This window comes from Pan paniscus, chromosome 5 (assembly GCF_029289425.2).
Source record: "Pan paniscus chromosome 5, NHGRI_mPanPan1-v2.0_pri, whole genome shotgun sequence".
Lineage (NCBI taxonomy): Eukaryota > Metazoa > Chordata > Mammalia > Primates > Hominidae > Pan > Pan paniscus.
The window spans coordinates 105,190,305-105,218,060 of record NC_073254.2 but is presented as its reverse complement, the minus strand read 5'-3'; positions in this window follow the sequence as shown (position 1 = coordinate 105,218,060).

The window sequence follows — 27,756 nt, the reverse complement described above, 5'->3', positions numbered from 1 at the left end:
AAATTTTAGCTCACCAGAGGGATGAAAATTTTTTTTTCACAGTGACATTTATTTGCACTCATACCAGCATGGGACTGAGTTGAGTTGCAGATGATTTCATCAGAATGACAGGAGGAAACCTTGGGCTTTCTTCTCCACTATAATATGATTCGTTGAAAGCCAGGATTTTTTGAGAATCATTGCTATATAAATACAATAAACTGACTCTCTTCACTAACTTGTTTTGTATTAGAGGATAAGTTCTCTGCTCTCTGGGTGGCATCTATCTATTATGAAAACACCCATCTCGGGCTAAAAAAATTCTCAACATTTCTGCTTCTTATAACCTTGTAGAAAAAATTCTTGAGCAAAATTTTTGAAAAGCCACTTGAGGAAAAGATTTATAATACCTTGGCAATTGAGTCATGAGCTGAGAGGGCTTGCACATGACTGCGTGAGGTTGCCCTGTTGGAGAAGCCTCCCTTTTGCTTATTCCCCATTGCCCTTCTTACCCACACCTCCCAGTTTTGTCCATCCTCCCTAAATCCTTTGTTCTTCCTAACCCAGGCACCAGCAAGCACTGTTTCTTCATGTCCTCTCCCTGGGCATAAGCTTTCTCCACCTAACAATCTTCCCAAGTCACATTACTATAGAAAATTAGCTAACAATAGTGTTGACACCTGTTTCTCTCAGCTCTATCTTCCGATTTCCCTGACTATACAAATATTCACTTTTCCTACTGAAACTTTCACAGTAATATTTTCTCTCCTGTTACACCTGCCAAAATGTAAACCTTATTAAAGGCACTTATTAATTTAAAATCTCTTTAGTGATAGCCTTAATCACATGGAATTTGCTAAATCTTTCTGGAGTACTTTACTATAGAATGTCATGTGTATTTCTACTTGAATTTCCCAAAGCTGCACTATTAGTAGTACAAACATTGATGATTTATGATTTTGCAGAAAATAAATTGCTGTTAAAAATAAATAATTGTTTTCAAAATGAGAAAGCAAATTAGGCAAGTTTTGAAGACAACTGGAAGACTCTTATAGCCATCAAAATGAACTTGGATCTTTTAATAGCTCACTGCTTGTTTGCATCGTGACAGGATTTATACTATTCAATTCCTTCAACACTACTTTTCTTCCACACTCTTCTATTTTCTGCATCATTATAAGTCAGTATTTATTGAGTATCCTTCCTGTGCCCAAGGACAGTGTATATTCTATTGGGCAGAACTTGAAAGAGGCAAGAAGAAGGATGGGACATCATTAGCTCTGACCACAACCCTGCTCTGGTTTTGAGAATTATTAGCTTTTTTTCTAAGTGAATCAGCATTGAAGGTAAAAAGGGAGATCAGGGTGGTATGTTTCAGAGAGGTTAGCATCTTTTTTGACAGAATTTAAGATATAAGTATAACGATATTCTAACTATATTTTTGTCTTTCACATATAATTTTGGGCAGTGAGTAATTATTTTCCATCAAAGAACTTTCCTCCTGACTCTTACTTATTCCCCCTTATTCATTCAATATATACTTGTTGAACATCTTAATGATCACAGCATTGGTTTAACTATAGGAGAAAGCAAAGCCATAGAAAATACTCTTTCCCCCATAATTTGTTCACAGTTGCAACCAGGATGAAAAGTATAGAGTGGAATATATTAGGTAACCATGAAGCAATAAAAAATTGAGACATTAAATACAATAAAGGCAACATCAGTGCATTTTCAAGGAGCCTAGAGGGACAAGAGAGCACAAATGTGGAGATGGCAATTTGGTTGGGGAAGGAAAAGAGTTTTACATGTTGATTATGAACACACACACACACACACACACACACACACACATTTCTTTCTCTTTTCTGCCCTGCCCTGAGTCTTGGAATGCTGACCTCCATGGACTTCTTCACATAGCTTCCTTGCCATCTGGCTTCCTGTTGGTTCTACCAATGGTAGGTAAAAGCAGGTGAACAGAGAGGCTGGGATATTTCTTCTTCTGACCCCTCCCTTCTTGGCTTGGCCTTGGCAGCAGCTGCATTGTCCCCTATCTTTGACCAAAGCTCTTGTTGGACAGCCCCTCTTCCAGGTAACACTGTTCTCTCCCCTTGCTGTGCAGGTCAAAAGTGGCTAACAGGTTTCCCTTGTTGTGATCCACTAAATATAGACCATATCTCTGTAAATAATTTGTTAAGGCTTTTGAGTTCATTGGTCCTGTCTTCTTCTGGAACTATGACTGACATAGCAGTCTTTCTAGGTGAAGAAAACAATATGCAGGGAGGCTAAAAGCAGGAATATGCTTGGGCAAATGCAGATGGATCAAATGGAATAGTTAAGTGAGAAAGTGTACTACATAAGTTAAGTTTGGAGAGAATGGTAGAGGTCAGGTGGAGAAAGACATCAAGTACCAAGATATTTGGAGTCCTTCTCTGAAAAGGGAAGTCATGGAAGGTTTTTGGTTAAAGAAGGCATATGAGAAAATAATGGTCGAATGTGGATTAGAATAGATAAAGGGGAGTGACAGCAAGATAATTTTTTTTGGAAAGCTATGACAAAAATCTCAGAATTCTTATTGGGAAAGTGTCTTGGTCTGTCATGTAAGCAGCATGCTTGAGAATTTACTGCTCCAGCCTTGAGTCTTAAAGGATTGCAAATGTGGGTGTCAGTTGGAACTCCCAATATTCATGTAGATAGGAAATAACTGTTGGCTTATTTTGGGTGACTATGTGAGTTAGAGATCCCCTTAGCAGCTGGTAACACACCTTTGCACAGGAAAAGGACTAAACAAATGACAGAGGACTTTGCAGCAAGAAACATTTTAAAGAGAACATGTTTCCACCTTAGTTATATTTTGAATTAACGATCCAAATATTTCATTTCTTACAGATGTTGGAATAGCATCTGCATTTCCCAGATGGGTTTCTGATGGCTGCAGCTGTGCCCCTTCATTTAGGTGGAGTTCTGAGAATCCTGAAATTTGGACGATACCAGTGGTGAAGCCATAAGGTTGTTGGGCTTTCTGTGTGCATAGTTCTTTGGAGAACATGGGATCCTTCAGGGCCAGGTCTCAATTTTCCTGATAGAGGCTAATTTGAAGTCCCACAGTTGGAGATAATACAGAGCAAAATCTCTGAGTGATAGTTTTGGCTCATCCTTCTCTTTTGTGTGGATTTGCCTTTGATATTGTATAGTTGCCTTTGATAATAAATAAGACACATAAAGATACTAAGGAGAGGGTTTCTTAACCTTCGTACCATGTTAGTCTATTTTATGCTGCTATAATGGAGTGCCACAGACTGGATAATTTATAAAGAAAAGAAATTGATGTCTCACAGTTTAGGAGGCTGGAAATCTAAGAGTGAGGGACTGCATCTTGTGAGGGCCTTCTTGCTGTATCATAACATGGCAGATGGCATCACAAGGTGAGACAGAGAGTACCAGTTTAGGTATCTCTTCCTCTTCTTATAAAGCCACTAATCCTATCATGAGAGCCTCACCCTTGTGATCTCATCTAACCCTGTTTACCTCTCAAAGGCCCCACCTCCCAGTATCGTCAACATATGAATTTGGAGATAAAGTTACCAGTGCATGAAACTGGGGGACACATTTAAACAAAAGCATATTTTAGGTTGAATAATTCTTTATCATAGGAGAAGCAGCTGTCCTGTATATTGTACGATGTTTAGCAGTATCCTTGGCCTCTGCTTTCTAGATATCAATAGGATTGCACCCTTGTCCCTTCTCCCATCAGTTGTGACAACTAAAAATGTTTCCAGAAATTGTCAAATATTTCCTAGTGGCAAAATCATACCTAATTGAGAAGCACTGTTAAGAGAAAGTAATAATAAAAGTACTCTCTTTGGCAAGTTAAAACAATTTTTTCCAAGTGACCAGTGATGCAGCTGATACAGCTAAGAGCTTTGGTGTGATACAAATGGAGTCGAGGAAAATTAATTGACCCATGCCCTCAGCCACATCAGCATGATGCTCTCACTGCCTAATCAATCAACTAAAGACAATGGGAAGCAATATATTTCTAGCTGTGTAGGATAGCCTCAGCTTTAATTGTTAGTTGGACCACTTCTGGCTATTTCACTCCAGCTTGGGACTTCCTTAATTGGTATCATCATAGAGGCTCCTAAATTTGCCTTGTTGCTGTTTTATTGTATAGTCTTGGACATTTAGAGCAGGAAAAAGAATCCAGAGTTCTCTATCTTTATATGGTTTTAGAGATTCTTTAGTAACTAGAAATGTTTAGGAACTTGTAGATAATGTTTATCAACAGCAGCCCATTAGTTGATTATGTCCCATTTGTAGGTCACAAAATCATTAGTGGGCTATAGTGACTCTTTTTCTAGAAATGAGATGATATAAAATGGAAAACATTGGATTGCATTACACAAAGTATGGGTAAATACTAGATTGAGAACTATGGTTTTAGTTATGTGCGTGTGGATGTGTTTGTGTGTTAGGATGTGATTTCTTATGAGTGATAGATAAATTTAGAAAATATTCCTCTACATAGATAAAGAAAGAAAAGCTCTGATTATTCATTATTAGCAAATCATTTGGTTTTGAACCACTGGGTGGAATAACCTTTGAATTGATTTCATCTATAATTCAGCTGCTATTCTTTAGTATATTTCAAAGCAAAAATGATAAAATATTTGATGATTGCACATTACGAACAAGTCATGATGTAAAGATTATAAGAATGTAACACATGCCTTCAAAAATTAAGAAATGCAAATTTTAAATACTGGCTATGATGGCAATGTATTTGCAAGGAATGGTTGACAAATGTGTGGAACACATATCTCTGCATAACATCAAAGATCTCTGAAGGCTGAGGTTACTAGTGAAAGCTGCATGAGGAAGGATGAGGCTATGCCTGGTCCCATAGCCAAAGAAGATGTGTGGGTCTGGGTGGGAAGAGGAGGGAGGTGGGCAGTCCAGGCTGGTGGTAAAATGTGGCGGGAGACAATAAGTGGATTATTTTGCTAAAGGATTTTTTTCTCGATAGTTTAGGGTAAGTTATAAAGACATATGGGGGCCAAATTTGAAGGGTCTCAAATGAAAGTCCAAGGGGTTTTGGATATATTCTTAATCCAGGTGAAATCACAGAAGGCTGTGGAGCAGGAAATTCCAAAGATAAGCAGGGTATTTTATTCATTCATTCACTGAACAGTGTGTTAAACACCTCTTGCATAACAGTGAAGGGGTGGATGAGGCCAAAAGGTGCATAAGATCTTCTTCTTTCTCAATTTTCTTGAAGTCCAGAAGGAGAACCCTACATACAAATAGCCTCAGGAGTAATACAAAAACAACAACAGAACAAAATGGCTACAAGTAATCTGGGGAGAAAGAGATTGATTTTGCTTGATACTTACGGCATTTTTATTTGTATATATGGGCAAGGACTTCATGAGCAAAGTCACAGAGATGGGAAAGAGGAGCTGGTAATTAATCCAGTTGGGCTGGGGCACATGCATGTGAAAGGGAATGTTTGAGGGTAAGACTGGTGAGGCTGGTTGGGACCCCAAGGAGGAGGGCCTTGAACACCATTAGGTATGTATCCTCCTTTTGGCAGGCAGGGGCACCTGCCAAGACTGTCAACCTGGAGACATGCCATCAGATGTCTGCTTTAACGTGAGCAGTCTGGAGGTCATGTGTGGAATGGATTAGAGCAGGAAAGACTGAATTACTTAGCATTGCACTAGGAAGTTTTATTTCACCTCATTCCTCATCATTCTGTGAAATCTAGGGTGAGCCAGGCTTTTTGTATTTATGGGATCGACAGGGCCAGGTGAGTGTCGGCAAGTGTCAGTGAGTTACCAAGGAGTAACAAACCACATTGCCCACTGCTAAGCATACTGTTCATTGAGTAAAAGTCAAATAAAAATAATAAAAGCGTTTTTTGGTCCAACTTATTTTTTGACCAATTTTTAAATTAGTTTAAACATTGAAAAAAACAATAAAATGACAATATTCAAACAGCTTTTAAAACACAACATTAAGTCTCCACTTTATTTCTAGGGCTCAGAGCCCTGGAAAACAGCTTGTACAGTACCAGATTTCTAGAGTCTTTGCATTTCCTTCTCTCTGTGGATCAATAAATTAAGTAACACGTCAATACCGAGATAGCAGATGAACATCTGTCAGGGAGAACTGGTCCTGGGGGCTTTATGCTGTGGTATGGAAAGTGTTTGATCTTGGTGTGCCGTCATAAAAGATGGGAGAGAGTTTATTATCTTTTATGATCCCGACTTACTAACAATACCTGACAGGGTGATTGTGCCTTAGCCTCTAGTTGGAGCTTGGGATGTTCGCTTTGGTTTGTCCCTGTATGAGGCACAAAACTTGCTGGTGAAACATCAAAACGAGCTATAATATGCCTCTGGCAATGGGATTCAGAACAGCTGCAGGGCTTTCTCCTGTAGGGGCTGGCAGGAAGAAGAAAAATGAAAGTAGAACAATCAATCTCTATAGCATTCTATATATTAATAATGTTTGCCAGCTCCAGACATTGTTTAATCAATACCGGATGCAGGAGTTTGCAATGTTTTGTAATAGTAGTTATGCCTTGTGGAAACAGCCTGAACCCATGGTGTAGGGAAGTGGGGAGGGTTCAGAAATATCCACAGTGTTATGTCCTTTCGTATCTGGGCAGTAAAGGGTGCTGGGAACTGAATAAAATGACATAAAAAAGATTATGTCTCAAACTCAGAAAACTAATTCTTGAAATTTTGTTACAAGAACAGATTCCAAGAGAAGCTGTATACCCCACTGTTTCCCTTCCTCTTGACTGTCTCGGCCTCCTTTTCCCGGATGTCTTTAGTGAAATCTGAAGAGGGATTCTCTTCTGAGACCAGCAGAGGAGAGGCATGGTGCAACCACCAGGGGGAGCCCATCAGGCTGAGCCCACAGGATGCTGTGAGCCACTGAGGCCCTAAAGAGAAGCTTTAATTTCATGGAATTTGGGGGTTAGAGAGGATTGCATACACGGAGCCTCACTGAACTCAGATATTTGCAGAACAATAAAAGTTCAAACAAAAGTCATCTAATGCCATCGAAGAATGTTATTTGGTTTAAGCTTGGAGGGCAAAAGCATAGAGGATTTTCCTTTTGGGAAGGTTTAATTGATGGAAGGCAATCCTGAGCCTCCTAGATCTTCCTGCTAGCATGGAAAGGTAGAATGTAGCCTAGATGGGACTGCTGTGAGAGAGGCATCTCAGCTTTCACCAAAAAACTTCAGTTTAACAAAACAGGACGGATTTCTTTTGATGCAGTCAGCTGTCATTGGCCACCTTTTTCAGGCCCCTAGGTCTAGGAGTGTGCCCTAATGTACAATAACAGCAACAACAATGAAAATCAAAATCAAATTAACTCTTCAAACAAAAACCAAAAACCAAAACTCCAACACAAACTTCAGTCCTTTTATTTTCTACATCTTTCCCCTGCCCCCGCACACCCGCCCCATTATGTTTTGACATCATTTAAACCCTGAGTCTGTGGGAAGTTTGCCATGCAAGACGAGGGTGTGCACACATGTGCATCTAACAAGCTGAGAACCAAAGCTGAGGTGGCAATTTGCTCATAAACCAGATAATTAAGGATGTGCCAAATTACCTGTGGGGAACCCGGGATTTATCAGTGGTTTTTATTTACTGTTTAATAGTATAGCATGTTACATAAACCTTTAAGTAAAACAATTTGATTATAAAAATAGCCTTTTCAAAGTCACAGCACCTCCCCTACAGAGTTCTAAAATCAGTGGAAAATGGGCAGCATCAATAAACACGGTGACTTATGTCAATAAATGTTCTGCCCACCCGGGCATTTGTTAACCAAGACTTGTATAAGGGCAAGGTGTAAATATGAAAATGTATCTCAGTTCTCCTTCTTCCATCACTAGAATTGTAGAAACGTAGATGTCTCTAAGCCACACTTGAAAACTTCTTTCCTTCAATGAATCTAGTTCAAGAATAGTCTTTTCTACTCTTTTTTGTTTAAGTATTTTTGTGTTTTTTAAGGTTGATTTTTGCTAACGCGACTAGAACAGTGGTTCTGAAACTTGGCTGCATATTAAAACCATGTGGAGAGGTTTAAAAAGTACTGGTGTCTGGGTTCCAACACCAGAAATTTTGGTCTAATTGGCCTAGAATTAGAAAAATTCCCCAACTTTAATGTGCATAGGGATGACTTGGGATTTGTTGCAGAATCTAATCAATAGGGGTGCATGTTGGGGACCAGGGGAGGTGGATGGATGAGATTCTACATTTTTGACAAGCTTCTGGGTTAAGCTGCTGCTGTTGCTGCTGCTGTCTGAGAGTACACTTTGAGTAGTGAGTGTCTGGAGGAAGCATTTTGGGTATGGATTTTTTTTCTGAAACAACCTTTATCTTATGAAGGCCAACATGGAAGGGAGAAAGAAGGTACGGTGGAAGGCCCTTTCCACCATTCACATCAGTCTTTCATGTGTGGAATTTCTGAATACATTGGCCTAGACCCTTTCACTACTGCCAGTGTAGGTAAATCCTATCAAAAGCTAAGATTTTCCTAAAACAACAAAAATCTGATCTCAAACGCACCATGCTGAGTGATGGTTTATGCTGGCTAGGGTGTTTCTAGGTATGGGTTGAGTCAGGGAAGGGAGAGAAAGCACATGTTCCAACCTTGATTGAGTACTTACTATGTGCCAAGTCCTACTCAAATTCTTTGCACTCACTGTGCTATTCAATCTGGGAAGGTGAGGTTATCACTCCCTTTTCACAAATGAGGAAACCAGAGCTAAATGCGAAAAGGTACTCGACCAAGATCATAGAATTAACTCTTGGAGGAGTCACATCTGATTGTTGCCTATTTATGTTTTCAGAGTCCAAACAGTTCCCCTGCCCCCACCATATCGCCCGTCCCTCTCTGTAAGCCTGTCTTTTCCTGTTTGGATGACCTGGTTTTCTTATTCTTTATCAAAGACTATAAAGTTTCTTTTGCTGGGTCACAGCTACTCTGATTAGCCAATTTATGTTCACATATTAATGGGTTCGTGGGCTACTATCATTGTCTTGTGACATAATTATTAAGTGTTTTCTCTTTTATCTTCATTCTGAAATGATAAAGTTTTTCTGATTGAGTTTCACTGTTTGCCTTGCAGCTCTTAAGTGATGCCAAAGTAACCAGTCAGTTCATTAAGAAAAACAAATCTGTCAAGGGATGTGGAACAAGCAGCTGCTTGACTGACAATGTTATTTTCTTTCCCCTGGTTTGGTTGGCATACGATGGACCCAACCACAGAATCTTAAGTACTTATTTTTAAAAATTTACCACTGAAAGGCATCCAATCGGGGTGGCTTTCAACGTGCACACAGTAACGCCATTCATCACATCTGGCTCTGAGGAGGACACAGCACTGTGGGGTTTTAGAGACTGAAGTCTCACACAGGCCCTCCCACTCCTTAGCCTGACCCTACACCTCCCCAAGCTACATCCTTCTGGTCCCCAGAGCTCTCTTGGGAACAAGATGGAGACTTTTCTTTTTCTCTACTGAGACTTTCCAAAGCTTGGGGCACCTACTGTGCAGGGTATCTGTGTTAGGGAGAGGACCCTGGATCTGATAGACTCAGGAAACAGGTAGCAGGGCCTTCGATTGCTACTCTCCACCCAAAGCTGCCTCTCCCAACAGCTGCAACTGCTAAAACAATCTTGTTCTTTTGTTTTCCACACTTAAAGAAAGGCCTTCAGCCAAACTGTCGCCTCTGACCTTGTTTTATATTTCCAATGTGCATTTTATTAACTCCTTTTTCATATGGTACATGTGGAGCCTGCCACCAGATGAAAAGGAGGCACATTTCACAATTCTGATGGAAACAGCAGCTCCCTAGGAACAATTTTTGTAACAAATATATCTTTCGTGTCGATCCAAGTTTCATTTGGGTAAATGAGCTCAATGCATAGGTGATAAAAATGCATTGAAGTTGTGCAAATCACTTAATTAAAAAAAATACAAATAAACCTACCATTAACCATGCATTTGCAGCCTTCTTAGAAGTTATTTTAACCAGTAGATAATTGAAGAGCACTAAATGGATATATTCTGTTGTCATGGTCATGGTGGAACTTTAACTTTTATTCTTCAACTTGGCAATTGACTACGGCTGAATTAGGAAGAAACTGGAGTACTGTATAGCCTTAAAAAACTGAGCCAAATAAAAATTCATCTTGCATACACTTTCATTGATTTCTAACAGCCCTGTTCTTTATAGAACAACAGCCGGGAAAATCATTTCTGTCTATGGAGGAATGATATACTGCCATTAAAAAAAAAAAAAGTTAGCCACCCCCCGGCGCTCCCGCCCCCGCCCCACTTTCTTCCCCTAGGACTGTGTGCCTGTGTGCAGGGGTGTCTACCTAATTGGCCACAAGAGGGAATTAAACTAAATAAAATCACTATCCACGGGGGGCCTCTAAATATGCCTTTTTAATTTGAAAATTTTTGTGGGTTATAGTGTAATTCAAGCTTTTCAAGGTTTATTAGTGCATAGTTGTTCACAGGGCTCACAGAGCTCAAGACTCCAAGTCTGATACACTCTCCGCTGCTAACACAGAAAGCCAAAGTGCCTTTCATCCGCCGAACGCATAAAGTGACACAACTCCTTAAAAAAAACTCCCTCAAATAAAATGCATATTAATAAAAGTGACTGAAGGGAGTTGAAGTTGGTAATTTGTGCTGCTGACTTGACACGGTGTTCGTCATTGCCTGTCTGAGGAACTATGACAATTCATTACCTTTGCAGGGAACGCACCGTGCTGATGATAAAGACGTTGCTCGCAGATACGCGTAAATGCCCGTGACCTGACGCGTTTGCTGTGGTCCGCGTCAAAACACGCCGCTCTGTGTAATTAATTGCTGCGAGAGGAAGCGGACCAATGGCGCCTTCTGCTGTGAAACTGTTAATGGAGAACTTATGGAGAGAAAGTCAAGTCCTCCTATCCAAATTGGAATGTGAAAGAAATCTGTTGGAAGGTGATGACAGAAATGAAGTAAAACAGTTGTTTCCTGATCCGCGTGCCAGGTGTGTCACATACTGTGATAAATAAGATCTGCGTCTTACACTCCAGAAATTGGGGAATATTACAAGCGTTTATTATAGTAAGGTACAAAAAACGCACTTGAAATGCTTTGTTTCTCCTGGCACCAAACAGTGAGCAGTTATTGCACAATGCCTGGAGCTGCTAATTCCTTTGTTTAGGTTTAAGCCAACACGGCCTATTAAAAGCTTAAATTCAATTTTATTGTTAAGGTATTTATTAACTGATTATGAAAAGACATTAAAAGACTCATAATTAAACTACTAAGTTGTTCCTTACCTTGGTTAATTCTCTCCTTTTCTTACACAATAGAAAATATCCTTGTGTTTTGAGGTAACTGTTCACTCCCTTGACATTATTTGCTTCAGCTCTCACCTCTGCGCCAGCCAGAGCCTTAAATTAAAGATATCTGTGAAAGCCAGTAGGTTATGGTTACAAGCATTTCCCCATAGCTACGGTGTGTGCAGTGCTTATGTTTAACTTTAAAACCATTGCCATGTTTCACCCGAAGAGGGAATGTGAATGATTCGTGGCAACAATTTTTAAATTGCCTTACTGATGTTTTACTTGTTAAAAGTCTGTTGCCAAATGGTACATGTGTACGTGTGGGCACATACACAAGCCAGGGCTTCACCAGGGTACCCATCTCTGTCTTCTTCATGGAATGATCTTAGTCTTGCTAAAATGATAATTCCACTGAAATTACTTTTCTTTCTTATTTTTTTAAAGCCTCAAAGTATTTTAATGTAGTGTATTTCATTTACCAATTGTTTTATCTAAAAACTGCAAAAGATATATGACATTTTCTTACTAAGAACAAAAGAAAAATTTTATGAAAAATTATTGGAAATCCTGACTATACATTATAATCTTTTTGACTATATAAAAATCTAAATTTATTTTATGTATGTATATATATATATATATATATATACAATCTTTTGATAATGGAACTTATGTATTTAAACTGTTTACTAAGTTTGTTAATAGCAATGATTACTCCTTGAATAAACTTCATTGATTGCAATACCACCAGTAGTCAAAGCGGGATTTAAAACTTCAAAAAAAAAAAAGGGGAATTGCAGTAACTTTGAAAACACAAGATATTTAGTTACTGTTGAATTATATATTTTATTAAAATCTTCCATTTCAGAGCCATATCCCCCTGCTACTGTGCAGTCATTTAAAATTGGTTTGAAAGTTGAGGAAGCCTAATTCTTAAAGGGGCCCCTTACGCATATTAAGGAAGTTAAACACAACACTTAAGTTAGAATTGCCAGCATTATGAGTCAAAAAATTATAAAATGCCAACTACAGCTATGTTTCTCTTAAAGGTATCAACTATAATTTTTGTAGTTTATGCATATTATCACAAATTTATAGACAGTACTGAAATTTTGAAGGAGATCTCAACTTCTTTTAAAAAATTATATGTGTGGGGCGAGTTTGAGATAATTGAAAACTTGATATTTAACTTTTTAAAAGTGCTGAGTCACTGCTAACTTCCAAAATTTAAAATTAATGCTCACTAAAACTAATATCTTTACCCTGCACAGCAGACTCAGTTTAAAGTTATCAAGATGAGAATTTCCTGTTTGCCATTTAAAGTTGTCTTATTTCATGAAAACATTACTTGAGAAACAAGTAACTATAAGCTTTTCTTTTTAAGTTGTTTCTCATAATCAATAATATTTTAAAACATAATTAATATTTTAGATGATATTCTTTGTGCAGCATTTGTTCAGAAAAGGTTAAAATTATTTTATCTAAATTATTTTTGTTTTAATCAATCATTTTCCTTTCATTCATTAAAGAACCTATAAAAGTGGGATTTTGTAGTTACTTGCATCTTGAAAATGTAACATTAGCCTGTTTATTTCTCAGTCTTTCAGTAGAGAAGATTTCATTCGTTCATTCAGTCACTGCTTCCACAGTATTGGTTATTTATAATGGGTACTTCCAAATCCTACAGACTTACAATAGTGAAAACACAGTTCTTGTCCTTGAAAATCTTGGCTGAACCGAGATTTGGATATAAAAAAAGGACTTGGGAGAAAATATGGCCCAATTACCTATTTTATTTCTGCAAACTTAGAGAGGGAATCCAGAAGAAAATAATCTATAAATAATTCAGACTTGGCTGTGGATAAAACCATCTACCAAATTTTTTAGTTTCTCATTCCACTAATTGGTCTCTGGGCCTCCCTTTTGTGCTTTTGTCTACCGTCCTTTCTCCAACTCTCACACCACATGAATCATGTTCAATGCATCCACAGCCCGCAACCCTTCTATAATTGTTCCTGAAGTCCAACCAGTGTCAAACCACAGCCTCTCTGCGTCTAGATGGTTTGCTTTGGCCAGAAGAAAACATAATTCCCACAAAGAGATGTATCTATTTCTGTGACCTCCCCTACTGAGTCTGTGTTGTGTTCCATGCTTAAAGAAGGCTTTTGGACAAAATAGGCAGCTGAAGAACAGCTCCCACATCCCTTCAGAAAGGCCCCCGCATCCCCGGCCCTGGGGGTTTAATGGGAAGAATGATGCAGCCTAAAGGAGCTGCCTTTTTACAAGAGCACCTCCCCCTCACTGCCCCAAGCCAACAGTATTTGCCAGGCAAATATTATCCAGTGCCGGGCCTCAGCCAGCCTACCTCCCACTGCCTGAATCAAGGCCTGTTGGCAGCTACAAAAGTGAGGTGTCGCTGACTGACGCATAATTATGGTGGACAGAAAAATGTAGACGTGTTAGCAAAGTCAATATTATGGAGACCCCTGTCTTCCTAAATATTGTAAGTAAAAGATATTTCTAGGGTATAGCCAATTACATTCTCTATTTTTACGACCAGTCACAAATGTATTTTTTATTAGCTGGTGTGTTCAATGTTTTGAATGCATAGCCCTTATTTCAATCTCATTTTAGTTTGTAGTAAGTGCAAAAAGATTTTTGCTGACTTGAAATAGTGAAGCTGCTCTCTTTTAACTGAACTTCAGGGCCTGTCACCCTGAGAGTTTATTCCACAGCCTTCTGCGACTCTTGCCTGTAAATTAGTCTGTGAAGTGGTGTTTATTGCTGAATGGGGAGGTTAAGACAGCCTAATTATATGTTTGTGCAGGAGAAAACACCATGCCCCACCGTGAGCAATTATATTGTCCTCTTTTTATAGTTTAATCTAGCTTCAGCTAAGAAGAATGAGGAGATACCCTGTCTTCACCAGCAACTTAGCTACCACGCATTTTCAGTGTTAATTAGAAATTTTGTTCAATGAAAGAGTGACTTCTTAGCATAACTCAGCCTTCAGCCAATCAGAGGGCATCTGGTAAGGCAACTTGAGGTGTCTTTGTAGATTAGATCTCTAATTCCACCCACGAGGCAACACATGGGTGGGACTCTTGCCACACTCTCAAGTTTGTTTCATGGTGCAATTTTCCTTTTTTATACATTTAAAGCAGTGAATGTTCTATATGGCAGGAGAGAGACTATTAGGATACTGGGGCTCTGTGTAGATTTTTTTTTTTTTGGAAATAAAAATCTTGCTTTTCCTAAGGGATTTTTTCTTATGTTAAGAAGGATGTAGTGAATAAAAACCAGAACAAGATCAACAGGTCAATGTCTTTAAAGTTGGTCATAAAATGTATCACAACAAAGAGCCTGTAGGATAGGAATTGCATGCTGAAATACCTCTGTCTTTGTTCTTGGACACTTCTCTGTCACAAGGGCAGAATACTTCTGTTTCTTTTCAAAAGCATTTGGCTCATATTTTTCATACACAGGCACATGCTGAAGTCTTACGATGCATAGGTTCAATTTCCTCTTAGGAAAATAAAAGATGCCCTTCATGTCTTCTCGCACTCAACTAGAAATGCTCATTGTCATTGAAACGAGCTGAGGGAAGAACCAGTTCTCTAGGAAACAGCATCTCAGTCTGGTCTAATCTGCCTGATGTGATGGGTTGCCTCTAGGGAAATAGACTTCTTGTTATTAGCAAATTTCCAAGCTATCACTCAGTTTCCCTTCTCCTTACCTCATTTCTATGAGTTTTGTTTCTAGAATGATATAATATCTCTCTCCCCAACCCCTTCGAGCTCTCAACTTTCTTTGCCTCTTAAGACTTAAGCAAGATCTCCTTTCCCCATTGGCTAGCTCTTCTGGGCTTTTTATTAGCTTAATTTAGTTTCTACCTTTCTTTTGTAGGGCAAGTTATTCAAACACTGTGCTTGAGATACAGGCATAAAAATCTGGGAGCAGTATAGAAAGGCAATTTAATTCTTTCCCACTTATTTTAAAAACTAAAACCTTCCCACCATGTTGTAGAACAGCTAAACACTTCAGGGAAATCTTTAATAAGTATATTCCGTGTTTCTCTTCTTCTCTGCTTATCAAAAGAAAGTGATTTGGGTGGATGGAAGCTGGCAGAGCTGTTTGTAGTTTCTTCATTATTTTAAGCTTCTTTAAAAAAAATTATCAAAAGACTATATACTTATCCCAGTGAAATCATATGAGGCTCCCCAAACACTCTCCTCCTATTCTATGAAATGCCATTGACTTTTTTTTTTTTTTGGCTGGAAAGCACTAATCTTTTGGCTGGCCTATCAGATTGTAAGCTCATTTATTCAGCAATTATGTGTTGAACACCTTCTGTGTGCCAGGCTTTATTCACATAAATGACATGTGCCATGCTGCTGGTTTCTTAGGCTTCTTCCTCCTCTGCTAGAGCACATTACTGTTTTTTGACATATTAATTTTTTTCAATTACCAATTTCAAATTTCTTTGAAGCAAATAGTTTTAATCTCATGAAGTGGTATTCTATTTTAACCTATCACTTCCAGAGTGAGAAAGTGAAGGGGTGACTTTACATTGACTTCCCAAGGGGTGTGTTGATATTATTAAGGAATCTGATAAATGGTGATCTGCTGGGTGCTGGGGTGGAGGGGCAGCTCTGTGACAATACTCTACACAGAGGTCTATGTAACACTTTAAGCCATGACTGCCTTTAACATACATTCTGCTTTAACTTAGCTTTCCCTTTATTTCAGGGAGCCACAGGAAGATGACAGGAGAAACATTTTTAATGATAATCTATTTTCTGATCAATAAATTTGAAAGGAGCCCTTTTGAGTGTTAGAACTCAAAATTTAGTCTGGCTGAAGAAAATACAGGTTTAACCTCGCACTATATCTTCTCTGTGAAGGGCAGAGAGTTAAAATCCCTAAATTCAAGGTCACACAGCTGGTTAGTGGCAGACTGGGGCTAGATCTCAGGGTTTCTGAGTTTCACTTCAGCACTCAAGCTACGCATCCTACTAGGTGACCTTGCATGTAGCCCAAGGCACCATCTACCATATTACTTATCATCTTCTGGTTTTGACTTTGCCCAACAGTCAATTCCCTTTAGAGAGTTTTTATCAGGATTGTCAAAACATTCTTCTTCAAGTCTATCTGAAAACCTAGAAATAAACCTCGAAATAAAATTTCATAGCTTGTTGTATTAAATTCTTGCTTGACTTCCACAGCCTCATTTCTGCTTTAAATTACAGCTGTGCCAGCTTCATTGGGGTTGTTGAGTCTGAATTAAAAGCTAGCAGACTCTGTCTTATGTAAAAATGTGCAGTTACTACCCTTGCATTTGAATTGAGGAGAGAGAGAATGAGTGTATTTCTGCTAAAGCAGTCTATAAAACAAGAAGGCAGCAGCTTCAGGCCTTAAGAATTCCCAGGAAATAAGCCCTGGAAGAGGAGGCTGCTTCCTCGAATGCTGGCCTGGTGACTGGAGGGAAGACTTAAAGTCTGGCTTTAGGAGGAGGTTAAGGAGGAAATGAGAGAACCCATCACAAGGACCTGGGCATTGCGGTGGAGAGACTCAAGTTCAAATACAGGTTGTGTTCCATATTACCCATGTGGTCTGGAGGCAATTTTCTAGCCTTTCTGAAAAGGCTAATACATGGCCAACATGTTTTAACAAATGAAATAAAATAGCAAATGCAAGAGCAGTTTCAGTTTGTGTGTGTGTGTGTGTGTGTGTGTGTGTGTGTGTGTGTGTGCCTGTGCATGTGACCCTACCTACCCACATACATGTATCTATAGCCACGTATGCACTGGATTGCTGTAGTATTGCATGCTATTTCCTACTGTGGCTTATGGTCGAAAAAGAGTGAAAGCCTCTGGCCAGGCAACTACTATACCCTTGGATGTTTCTGGATCTAGACTCCTCACCCCTCTGGGCTGTGCTAACAGCTTGGGTAATCTTCCTCTCAAAAGTAGCTAAGTTGGCAAGACCATCTTGCCTTTTCCAAATCTGAATTACTCTTCACAGCCAAAGCCAAATGGGAGTCTGGCTTATATGAGACATATGGAGAAAGTGCTGATTTGGGCTGGAGAGCAACATATGAGCTCATCTACAAATCATGAGGTTGTGTCTGACAGCATTCCACATTAAAATTGGGAGTGGTTTTTCTGTTGGTGACATGAGCCAAATGTGAGGTAAACTGAGGTACAGTAGGAATCAGCTGCAGCTAGAGGAGCTATATATATATATACATATATGTATTTGGCACATGGTAAGTGTATTGCTGATAGATTCTTGCAGGAAATAGACTTTAAAAATACCAAAACCAACAATAACTGGATTTTGTATTTGCAGGTGCAGTCTGTAAATTCAGAATGTGTTCTCTTCACGCTGCAGACATAACCTTCATTGAAACAAAAATGCTACTCCTGAGTGTGGAGTAAATCTAAGTCTAATGACGGCAACTGCCAGCTAGCTGAGCCCTTAGTGACAGAATTTCTACATCAAACTTAACTTCATACTCAAAATTTCAGGGCAAATTTTGTCAATGACACCTTCTATGTCTCAACATAAGTGGTAGGCAAGACTTTCCAATAATAACATCTCCTGCAAAAATATGGAAAGTAGGCCCTAGTCCCACTAGAACTTAAAAAGCCTCAAGAGATCTTATATTATTCTGCTGTAATGAAGGCACATAATGGCTTCTCCTAGGTCGCCTTCATACCCATTATCTCCCTTCTCTACAAATTAGGTACATTATTGGGTTCTTGTTCATGCCTGGTGACTTGATCAGGTCTTCAGGAAGCAACATAATGTAAAGGTTAGGCAATTAGACCTTGGCATTAGAGTGCATGAATTATATCACTTGCTAAACATGTGGCTATAACAAGTTACCTTCCCCAAGCTTCCGCTTCCTCACTTACACAATACAAATGATAATAGTATTATGTAATGGGTTTTTATGAGGATTAAATAAAACCACATAGAAAGTGCTTATTATAAGGTTGTTAGTATTTTCCTCTTATGCCAAGTTTGGATAATGGAAATGTAAAATTGTACATAATAATTATTTTTATAATTTACTTTTTTACTATTTTGATATAAAGAGAAACAACAAAAAGCTTAAAAGTGGGAAGATGAAGTTAAGATGTACAGTTTTTATAGTTTTCATTTTTCTTATTTGTTTATGCAGTCCACATTAAATTTTCATCCACTGAAAATAATGGGTTATAAGAGAGTGTTTGAAAGCTTTATGGCAAACTCAAATAAAAAACCATGCAATGAATATACAAAATATCAAAAAGCAAGAAATTAAATAATACCACCAGAGAAAATCATCTTTACTAAAAAGAAGACAGGAAGGAAGGAAACACGGAAGAGAAGATGGTAAAACAACCAGAAAACAAATAACAAAATGACATGAGTAAGTCCTTACTTATCAAAATAACATTGAATGTAAATGGACTACTCTCCAGTCAAAAGATAGAGTGGTGGAATGGATACAAAAACAAAATCCACCTATCTGTTGCCTACAAGAAACACTCTTCACCTATAGAGATACACATAGACTGAAAATAAAGGGATGGAAAAAGATATTCCATGCCAATAAAAACACAAAAAAAGCAAGAGTAGCTATAATTATATCAGATAAAATATACTTGAAGACAAAAATTGTAAGAAATGACAAACAAGGTCATTATATAATGACAAAAGGGCCAATTCAGCAAGAGGATATAACAATTGTAAATTTGCATGCACCCAAGACTGGAGCAACCCAGTCATATACAGCAAATATTATTAGAACTGAAGAGAGAGATAGACCTCAAAATGATAATAGCTGGAGACTTCAATAACCCACTTTCAGCATTAAAGTATCTTCCAGACAGAAAATCAACAAAGAAACATCAGAATTAATCTACACTTTACAACAAAAGGACTTAATAGGTATTTAAAGAACATTTCATTCAATGACTGTAGAGTACATACCCTTCTCCTCAGCACATGGATTATTCTCAATGATACACCATATGTTACATAACAAAACAAATCTCAAAACATTTTTAAACTGAAATAATATCAAGCATCTTCTCTGACCACAATGGAATAAAATGAGAAATCAATACCAAGAGGAATTTTGGAAACTATATAAATACATGGAAATTAGACAATATGCTCCTGAATGACATATGTCAATAAAGAAATCGAGAAGTAAATTGAAAATATCCTTGAAACAAGATAATGGAAACACAACATACCAAAACCTACGGGATGCAGTGTAACTAATACTACGAGGAAAATTTATAGCTATAAGTGCCTACGTTAAAGAAGAAAAAAAACTTGAAATAAACACCTAGCAATGCATCTTAAAGAACTAGAAAAGCAAGAGCAAACCGAACCCATAATTAGTGGAATAAAAGAAATAATAAAGATCAAAGCAGAAATAAATGAATTTAAAATAAAAATGTGAAATATCAATGAAATAAAAAGATAAGCAAAATTGACAAACTGTTAGCCATACTAAGGAAAAAGGAGAGAAAACCCAAATAAATAAAATAAGAGATGCAAAAGGAGACATTACAACTGATATTGCAAAAATTAAAAGGATTATTAGTAGCTACTATGAGCAACTTTATGACAATAAATTGAAAAATCTACAGGAAATGGATAAATTCACCTACAAATATTGAATCACAAAGAAATCCAAAACCTGAACAAACCAATAACACATAATTATACTGAAGCTGTGATAAAAAGTCTCCCAGCAAAAAAAAAGCCCATGACCTGATGGCTTCACTGTTGAATTCTACCAAACATTTAAAGAACAGTTAATACCAGTCCTACTCAAACTGTTCCGAAAAAATAGAGGAGGAGGGAATACTTCCAAACTCATTCTATGAGGCCAGGATTACCCTGATACTAAAACCAAACAAAAATACATCAAAAAAAGAAAATTATAAGACAATATCTCTGATGAATATTGGTGCAAAAATCTTCAACAAAATACGAGCAAACCAAATTAAATAACACATTAAAAAGATCCTTCATCACGACTGAGATTTATTCCAGGGATGCAAAGATGTTTCATCATATGCAAATAAATCAGTGATACATTATGTCAACAGAATGAAGGATAAAAATCATATGACAATTTCAATTGATGCTGAAAAAGCATTTGATGAAATTTAATGTCCTTCAGGATAAAATTCCCTCAAAAAACAGGAGATTGAAGGAATATACCCCAAGATATTAAAAGTCCTATGTGACAGACCCAGAGCCAGTATCATACTGAATGGGGACAAACCGAAAGCCTTTCCTCTAAGGCTGAGAACATGACATAAATATCCACTTTCACCACTGTTATTCAACATAGTACTCAAAGACCTAGCTAGAGCAATCAGACAAGAGACAGAAATAAATGGCATTCAAATTGGAATGAAAGAAGTCAAATTATTATTGTTTGCAGATGATATGATCTTATAATTGGAAAAACTTAAAGATTCCACAAGAAAACTACTAGAACTGATAAACAAATTCAGGAAAGTTTCAAGATACCAAATCAACATAAAAAATCAGTAGCACTTTTATGTGCCAAAAGTGAGCAAGCCGAAAAAGAATTGAAAAAAAAGGAATTTTATTTAGAATAGCCAGAAATAAATATCTAGGAATTAATGTAACCAAAATGAATAATCATTATAATGAAACTATAAACCACTGATAAAAGAAATTGAGGAAGACACAACAAAATGGAGAGTCTATGTTCATGAATTGAAAGAATTAATGTTGTTAATATGCCTATACTACTCACAGAAACCTACAGGTTCAGTACAATTCCTCTCAAAATGCCAATGACTTTCTTCACAGAAATAGAAAAATCAATCCTAAAACTTATGTGGAACCACAAAAAGCCCGGAAGAGCCAAAGCCATCCTTAGCAAAAAGTACGAAATTGGAAGAGTCACATTACTTCAAATTATACTACGGAGCTATACTAGCTAAAATAGAATGTTACTGGCATAAAAACAGACACAGAGACCAATGGAACAGAATAGAGAACCCAGAAACAAATTCACAATCGTACAATGATCTCACTTTCCCTTTCTTTTTTCTTTCCCTTTCTTTCTTTCTTCCTTTCTTTGTGTCTTTCTTTCTTCTTTCTTTCTTTCTCTTTCTTTCTTTCTTTTTTCTTCCTTCCTTCCTTCCTTTCTTTCTTTCTTTTTCTTTCCTTTCTTTTTTCTCTTTCTTCCTCCCTCCCTCCCTCCCTCCCTCCCTCCCTCCCTTTCTTCCTTTCTTTCTTTCTTTCTTTCTTTCTTTCTTTCTTTCTTTCTTTCTTTCTTTCTTTCTTTCTTTCTTTCTTTCTTTCTTTCTCTTTCTCTCTCCCTCCCTCCCTCCCTCCCTGCCTCCCTTCCTTCCTTCCTTTTTTCTTTTTCCTTTCTCTTCTTTTTTTTCTGAGTTGTAGTTTCACTCTTGTTGCCCAGGCTGGAGTACAATGGTGCTATCTCAGCTCACCACAACCTCCGCCTCTGGGCTCAAGTGATTCTCCTGCCTCAGCTTCCTGAGTAGCTGAGATTACAGGCATGCACCACCATACCCGGCTAATTTTGTATTTTTAGTAAAGACGGGGTTTCTCCATGTTAGTCAGGCTGGTCTCGAACCCCTGACCTCAGGTGACCCGCTCGCCTCGGCTTCTTTCTTTTCTTTTTTTTTTTTGAGAATTGACAAGATGAATGCCTTATTTTTAAGAAATCATAATTTTATGACAAAAGGCATTTTTTATCTGTACTTTGAAATGGACTAATGTGATCTCTTTATTAGTACTAATAGGAATATTATTTTGAGAAAGATACTTTTTAAAATTTCAATAGATTTTTGTGGAACAGGTGGTATTTGGTTCCGTGAATAAGTTATTTAGTGGTGATTTCTGAGATTTTGGTTCACCTATCTCCCTAGCAGTGCATACTGTACCCAATATGTAGTCTTTTATCCCTCACTCCCTCTCACTCTTTCCCCCAAATTCCCAAAGTCCATTGCATGATTCTTATGCCTTTGCATCCTCATAACTTAGCTCCCACTTATGAGTGAGAATAGACGATGTTTGGTTTTGCATTCCTGAGTTACTTCACTTAGAATAATGGTCTCCAGTTCCATGCAGGTTGCAGCAAATGCCATTATTTTCTTCCTTTTTATGGCTGAGTAATATTTAATGGTATATATCATATTTTCTTTATCCACTCATTGATTGATGCGCATTTGGGCTGGTTCCATATTTTTGGAACTGCAAATTGTGCTGCTATAAACATGGGTGTGCAAGTATCTTTTTTGTATAGTGACTTCTTTTGCTCTAAGTAGATACCCATCAGTGGGATTGCTGGATCAAATGGTAGGTCTACTTTTAGTTTTTTAAGGAACTGCCACACTGTTTTCCATAGTAATTGTACTAGTTTACATTCAGTGTAACAGCAGTGTAAAAGTGTTCCCTGTTTACCACATCCATGCCAACACCTATTATGTTTTGATTATGGGCATTCTGGCAGGAGCAAGGTGGTATCTCACTGTGGTTTTGATTTACATTTCCCTGATAATTAGTGATGCTGAACATTTTTTCATATGTGCATTAGCCATTTGTATATCTTCTTTTGAGAATTGTCTATTCATGTTATTAGCCCACTTTTTGATGAGATTCTTTTTTTTTTTTTTTCCTGCTGATTTGTCTGAGCTCCTTGTAGATTCTGAATATTAGTCTTTTCTTGGATGCACAGTTTGCAAAGATTATCTTCTACTCTTCGGGCTGTCTGTTTAATCTGCTGATTATTTCTTTTGATGTGCAGAAGCCCTTTAGTTTAATTAAGTCTCATCTATTTATCTTTGTTTTTGTTGCATTTGCTTTTGGATTCTTGGTCATGAAGTCTTTGCCTAAGCCAATGTCTAGAAGAGTTTTTCCAATGTTATTTTCTAGAATTTTTATGGTTTCATCTCTTAGATTTAAGTCCTTGATCCATCTTGAGTTGAATTTGGTATAAGGTGAAAGATGAGGATCCAGTTTCATTCTCCGACATGTGGCTTGTCGATTATCTCAGCACCATTTGTTGAATAGGGTGTCTCTTCTCTACTTTATATTTTTGTTTGCTTGTCGAAGATTAGTTGGCTGTAAGTATTAGGGTTTATTTCTGGGTTCTTTATTTTGTTCCATAGATCTATGTGCCTGTTTTTATGCCAGTACCATGCTGTTTTGATGACTATGGCTTTATAGTATGGTTTGAATTTGAGTAATGTGATACCTCTAGATTTATTCTTTTTGCTTAATGTTGCTTTTGCTACATGGGCTCTTTTTTGGCTCCATGTGTATTTTAGGATTGTTTTTTCTAGTTCTGTGAAGAATGATGGTGGTATGTTAATGGGAATTGCATTGAACTTGTAGATTGCTTTTGACAGTATGGTCATTTTCACAATATTGATTCTACCCATCCATGAGCATGGGATGTGTTTTTATTTGTTTGTTGGTATATGATTTCTTTCAGCATTGTTTTGTAATTTTCCTTGTAGAGTTCTTTCACTTCCTTGGTTAGGAATATTCCCAGGTATTTTATTTTATTTTGCAGCTATTGTAAAAGGGGTTGAGTTCTTGATTTGATTCTCAGCTTGGTCACGCTTGGTGTATAGCAAAGCTACTGATTTGTATACATTAATTTTGTATCCTGAAACTTTGCTGAATTCATTGATCAGTTCTAGGGGCTTTTTGGATGAATCTTGAGGGTTTTCTAGGTATACAATTATATCATCATCAAACAGCAACAGTTTGACTTCCTGTTTACCAATTTAGATGCCCTTTATTTTTTTCTCTTGTCTGATTGCTCTGGCTAGGACTTCTAGTACTGTATTGAGTAGGAGTGGTGAAAGTGGGCATCCTTGTACTGTTCCAGTTCTCAGGGGGAATGCTTTCTACTTTGTCCCTTTCAGTATAATGTTGGCTGTGTGTTTGTCATAGATAGCTTTTATTACCTTAAGATATGTCGCTTCTATGCCAATTTTACTGAGGGTTTTAATCGTAAAGAGATACTGGATTTTGTCAAATGCTTTTTCTGCATCCATTGACATGATCATGTGATTTTTGTTTTTAATTCTATTGACTTGCCTATATTAAACCATCTTGCATCCCTAGTATGAAACACATTTGATAATGGGGGATTATCTATTTGATATGCTGTTGGATTTGGTTTGCTATTATTTTGTTGAGGATTTTTGCATCTATGTTCATCAGGGATATTGGTCTGTAATTTTTTTGTTTTGGTTATGTCCTTTCCTGGTTTTCGTATTAGGGTAATACTGGCTTCATAGAATGATTTAGGGATGATCTCCTTTTTCTCTACTTCATTAATAGTGTCAATAGCATTTGTACAAATTCTTTGAATGTCTTCTGGAATTCAGCTGTGATTCTGTCTGGTCCTGGGTCTTTTTTTATTGGCATTATTTTTATTACCATTTCAATCTTACTGCGTGTTATTGGTCTGTTCAGGGTTTCTATTTCTTCCTGGTTTAATCTAGAAGAGTAGTATCTTTCTTTCTTTCTTTCTTTCTTTCTTTCTTTCTTTCTTTCTTTCTTTCTTTCTTTCTTTTTTTTTTTTTGAGATGGAGTCTCGCTCTGTCACCCAGGCTGGAGTGCAGTGGCACAATCTCAGCTCACTGCAAGCTCTGCCTCCTGGGTTCACGCCATTCTCCTGGTAGTATCTTTCTAGAAATTTAGCCATCTCCTCTAGGTTTTCTAGTTTATGTATGTAAAGGTGTTCATAGTAGCCTCAAATGATTTTTTTGTATTTCTTTGGTATCAGTTGTAATATCTCCCATTTCATTTCTAATTGAGCTCATTTGGATCTCTCTTCTTTTCTTGGTTAATCTTGCTAATGGTCTACCAATTTTATTTTTTCAATAACTAGATTTTGTTTTATCTTTTGTATTTTTTAAATTTTAATTTCATTTAGTTCTTCTCTGATCTTTGTTATTTCTTTTGTTCTGCTGGGTTTGGGTTTGGTTTGTTCTTGTTTCTCTAGTTCCTTGTTGTGTGACCTTAGATTGTCTGTTTGCACTCTTCCAGACTCTTTGATGTAGGCATTTAAGGCTATGAACTTTCCTCTTAGCACTTCCTTTGCTGTATCCCAGAGGTTTTGACAGGTTGTGCCACTATTAATATTCAATTTAAAAATTTTTTTATTTCCATGTTGATTTTATTGTTGATGCAATGATCATTCAGAAGCAGGTTATTTAACTTCCATGTATTTTCATGGTTTTGAGGGTTCCTTTAGGAGTTGATTTCCAATTTTATTCCACTGTGGTCTCAGAGAGTCCTTGATATAATTTCAATTTTCTTAAATTTATTGAGACTTTTTTTGTGGCCTATCATATGGTCTATCTTGGAGAATATTCCATGTGCTGATAAATAGAATGTATATTTTGCAAGTGTTAAGTAGAATGTTCTGTAAATATCTGTGAAGTCCATTTGTTCTAAGGTATAGTTTAAATCCATTTTTTCTTTGCTGACCTCCTGTCTTGATGACCTACCTGTCTAGTGCTGTCAATGGATTATTGAAGTTTCCCCCTATTATTGTGCTGCTGTCTATCTCAGTTCTTAGGTCTAGTGGTAATTGTTTTATAAATTTGGGAGCACCAATGTTAGGTGCATATTTATTTAGGATTGTGACATTTTCCTGTTGGACAAATCGTTTTATCATTATATAATGTCTCTTCTTGTCTTTTTTAACTGCTGTTGCTTTAAAGTTTGTTTTGTCTGATATAAGAATAGCTGCTCCTGCTCAGTTTTGATGTCCATTTGCATGGAATATTGTTTTCCACCCCTTTACCTTAAGTTAATGTGAGTCTTCTTGAGTTAGATGAGTCTCTTGAAGACAGCAGATACTTGGTTAGTGAATTATTATCCATTCTGCCATTCTGTGTATTTTAAGAAGCACATTTAGGCCCTTAACATTCAATGTTAGTATTGAGATGTGAGGTACTGTTTTATTTATTGTGCTATTTGTTGCTGAAACACCTTTTTTTTTTTTTTTGCAATGTGTTATTGTTTTATAGGTCCTGTTAGATTTATGCTTTAAGGAGGTTCTATTGGTGTATTTTGAGGATTTATTTGAAGATTTACAGCTCGTTTTAGCAGTTCTTGTACTTCTGGCTTGGTAGTAGCAAATACTCTGAACATTTGTTTGTCTGTAAAAGACTGTGTCTTTTCTTCATTTATGAAACTTAGTTTCACTGGATACAAAATTCTTTGCTGATAATTGCTTTATTTAATGAGGCTGAAGATAGAACTCCAATCCCTTCTAGCTCATAGGGTTTCTGCTCAGAAATCTGCTGTTAATCTGATAGGTTTTCCTTTATAGGTTACTTGATGCTTTTGCCTCACAGTTCTTAAGATTCTTTCCTTCATCTTGACTTTAGACAACCTGATGACTATGTGCTGAGGCAATGATCTTTTTTTGTGATGAATTTCCCAGGTGTTCTTGGAGCTTCTTGTATTTGGATGTTTATATTTCTTGCAAGGGCAGGGCAGTTTTCCTTGATTATTCCCTCAAATACATTTTGTAAACTTTTAGATTTCTCTTCTTCATTAAGAACACCAATTATTGTTAGGTTTGGTCATTTAATATAATCCCAAACTTCTTGGATTCTTTGTTCATTTTCTTTTTATTCTTTTTTCTTTGTCTTTGTTGGATTGGGTTAATTCAAAAGCCTTGTCTTCAAGCTCTGAAGTTCTTTCTTCTACTTGTTTTATTCTATTGTGAGAATTCCCAGTTTGTTTGCATTTCTGTAAGTGTGTCCTTTATTTCCAGAACTTGTGATTGGTTTTTAATTATGTTATCTGTTTCTCGGGAGATTCTTCCATTCGTATTCTATAAATTTAAAAAATTTCTTTAAGTTGGTTTTCAGTTTTCTCTGGTGCCTCCTTTAGTAGCTTAATATTTGATTTTCTGAATTCTTTTTCTGACAATTCAGTGATTTTGTCTTGGTTTGGATCCATTGCTGGTGTACTAGTATGATCTTTTGGGGGTGTTAAATTGCCCTATTTTGTTACATTACTAGAATTGTTTTCCTGGTTCCTTTTCATTTAGGTAGACTATGTCACAGGGAAGATCTGGGGCTCAATGGCTGCTGTTCAGATTCTTTTTTCCCATGGTATACTCCCTTGATGTGGGGCTCTCCCCCTTCCCCTAGGGATGTGGGTTCTTGAGGGCTGAACTGCAGTGATTGTTATTTCTCATTGGGATCTAGACAACCAGCAGAGCTACCAGGCTCTAGGCTGGTACTGAGGATCATCTGCAAGAAGTCCCATGATGTGATCTGTCCTCAGGTCTCTCAGTTGTGGATACCAGCATCTGCTTTGTGGAGGTAGCAGGGGAGTAAAGTG